The sequence below is a fragment of the Humulus lupulus genome, chromosome 1 (assembly GCF_963169125.1).
Source record: "Humulus lupulus chromosome 1, drHumLupu1.1, whole genome shotgun sequence".
Taxonomy (NCBI): domain Eukaryota; kingdom Viridiplantae; phylum Streptophyta; class Magnoliopsida; order Rosales; family Cannabaceae; genus Humulus; species Humulus lupulus.
Genome location: NC_084793.1, coordinates 21,327,512 through 21,330,312, shown reverse-complemented (window position 1 = coordinate 21,330,312; position 2,801 = coordinate 21,327,512). Strand labels below are relative to the sequence as shown.

The 2,801-nt window shown below is 31.7% G+C and overlaps 1 long non-coding RNA gene across 2 annotated transcripts; it reads left to right on the top strand.

Annotated features, from left to right (window-relative positions):
- Window positions 1–667: 667 nt before the first annotated feature.
- LOC133816989 (uncharacterized) lies at window positions 668–2,399 on the top strand. 2 transcript variants are annotated; one of them, XR_009885492.1, is made up of 4 exons: window positions 668–739; window positions 982–1,091; window positions 1,243–1,329; window positions 2,043–2,399. It is a non-coding gene; the product is annotated as an uncharacterized LOC133816989 (long non-coding RNA). The 2 variants fall into 2 exon arrangements; XR_009885487.1 differs by having other exon boundaries at window positions 705–739; window positions 966–1,091.
- Window positions 2,400–2,801: the final 402 nt, after the last annotated feature.

Genomic DNA, 2,801 nt, shown 5'->3' with positions numbered 1-2,801 from the left:
CCATACTTGATGGAAGAAAAATGTAAGACTGCAATTCCTTTGTTAATAATGTTGTATTGTGTTTTTTGCCTCCCCTCATTGAAGTGCTCATGCTTTTGATTTTTTTTTTCCCTGGAATTTTAATGATTTCTCATCTCCTTCTTCTTTTTTATTGTTTAAGTCAGATTTGGACTTTCTGTTTTCTAATTTTTGGGTCATCATCTGTAGTGTCGAAGCACTTGATAATCACTTGACTGCTATCCAAAGGGACCATGAACTCAGGTCCCAGATAGAAGAAAGGAAAATAAGAAGTGATGCGGCTTATGAAGGGGCCAAAAGAAAAGAGAAAGCTCACCTGGAAGAAAAACTCCGCCAAGAAAAAGCCAAAGCAGAAGCTGAGGTTTGTTGACTTTGCCCAAATTATTCATTTCTTTTGGTAGATGTCTAAAGATGGTTGTCACAGTCCTCTATTATTCTCACATATTCTTCTGATATAATCTTAATGCGCTTTGGTATATTATCTTGGTTTTATGTTGTTGTTAGTAATAAAAGTATTTTCTGATGCAGGCAAAACTCAGAGCAGAAGAAGCAAATAGGGCTGCAATGGAAGCTCAGAGAAGAGAAGCAAAAGAGGCTGCTGAAAGGGAGGCTAATGAAGCGTCAAGCCAGGCTGCTGTTCAGAAGGAAGCTTTAGGATTGCAAACTAAAGCCAAAACCAAGTAATTTGAATTTGAAAAACCAATAAATTCAGCATCAGCAGGTAATTTGGCTACCAAGAAAATATAGCAACCTTGTACAGATCTATAAATATAATCATTTGCCCTTTTATCTAAAAATCTAGTTTAGCCCTAGTTTTCACAAAGATCAGCTAGGTTTTGGCAATAGTTCATTTTTGACACTCCACTGTATTCCCCTCTGTTTTTTTTCAGTTTATTCATGTTCTCTGTACTCTTTTAAGAATTTTTCTGTTATCTGATGCGTGAAAGGGGCTATTGGTGGTAGGTGACATTACTAAAGCTGCAGAAGCTGCACTAAAGTTGGAGCGTGAAAGATTAAAAAAGTTGGAAGACTTGGATGAAGGAAACAAGGCATTAGGATTGAATGTAAATAAGGTTTGCTCTCTATATTGTAATTCATATTTATTTGAAAATTGTTAATCTCTATTTGGTAACTAGAAACTAGTATTTTTGTTTGGGATTTTCTTGCAGCATTCTTATAGAGTTTAATTGTTTAAGTATATTAAGCTTTAGTTTATCTTGACAGGAGGTTTCTACTGGTGTGAAAAAGTTATTGAGAGAATCGTCTGGCCAGTACAGCGACTTCAGTATTCTTTCCTCTTTAAATTCTCAGGTAAATCATGTAACTTACTGTTTGTTTAGTAGGATATATGTTTTTATATATATCTATAATATTTTAGGTGAAAATTTATGATCTTTAAGAAAGTGTTAGATGGCACTAGATGCATTAGATCAATCCGTATGTGTTGTTTTAGGTTCAGATCACTTCTAGGACTTGTCAACCAAACCCAAAGGGGTATCATAGAATGTAATGTCTGCTTTTATTAGCCTTTTCATTCTTCCTTTTTATACACATTACTGTATTGAAGTCATAGGTTGTCTATGATTTTTCATGCTTACGTTTGACACTTCTATCAGATAATAGTACATATTCTTTGATTGCTTGATTGATGCTTTTGAAAGTATAATACAGATATATTTAATAAGAGCTAATAATTTCATTAATGCAACATGGATGACTATAGCTGCCACTTTAATAAGTTCTAATCTTCCAGTTTTATCAGATACTATATTGTGCAGTGACATAATATATCAAGTGACCGATTACACACATGCATAGGCACACACTGACACCTATACTTGGATTGACTGATAAAATCTTATAATTTCATTACTTCCAACATAGAAACCTAGAATTACAACTTTCATGCATTTTTAATTAATACAAGGCAATTTGGTTCTGTTTTTTTTTTTATATAAAAGCCCTAGAATTACCACTTTAAGTAATTGCTGGTGTGATTCCATTATTACACTCGAATATTACAGGTGCGTAGATGTGACTGGAGCTTACAGTGCTCTAAAGACGGAGCTTAACATAAGCTTGACAGCAATAGGCCTTTTGTGGACTACAACTGGCTTTATTGCAAAGAGGATTACACATGGACCTGTGGAAGAAAGGGAAACAAGAAAGGGAAACAGGTATATGACAAGTGCACAACAAATGGACTCACAACAAAGACAAGTGCACAAAGGATGATGAATTGAAGGATGGAGCAAGTTTCATGCATGGTTTACTTTTGTGTATCTTGTAATTTTTTGTTTTTCATTTTTGAAGTAAAAAATGTTCAAGATTATAAAACTTTATTATGTTATGCTTTCAAACTTAAGTTAGAACTAAGATCTCATGAATTAAACACATTCAAAGTTTGAATTAGTTATTGTTTAATGTAATACTTATGGTTTATCAATCTATTGAGAATTAAATTTTATGATTAATTTTGATTTTTTTTTATCAAAATACAATAATGAAAATCTTTTAATTAAAAAAAAAACTTATAAGTACCATTATCACAATAAAAAACCTTAATATGTTATGATTTAGAAACATATTATAAGCGTAAAAAATCATTATGGTTTATATAATATAACAAACTAAAAATGTTATCAAAATAATCAAATGTAACAGTTGAAAAGTGTTATGAAAAAAGTACAGGATTAAACTTCAAATTTATAACCAAAAACTCTATCTAAATGTTATTATTTCAATATTATAGCACCTAAAAATGTGTTATTGAATAGTTTAAG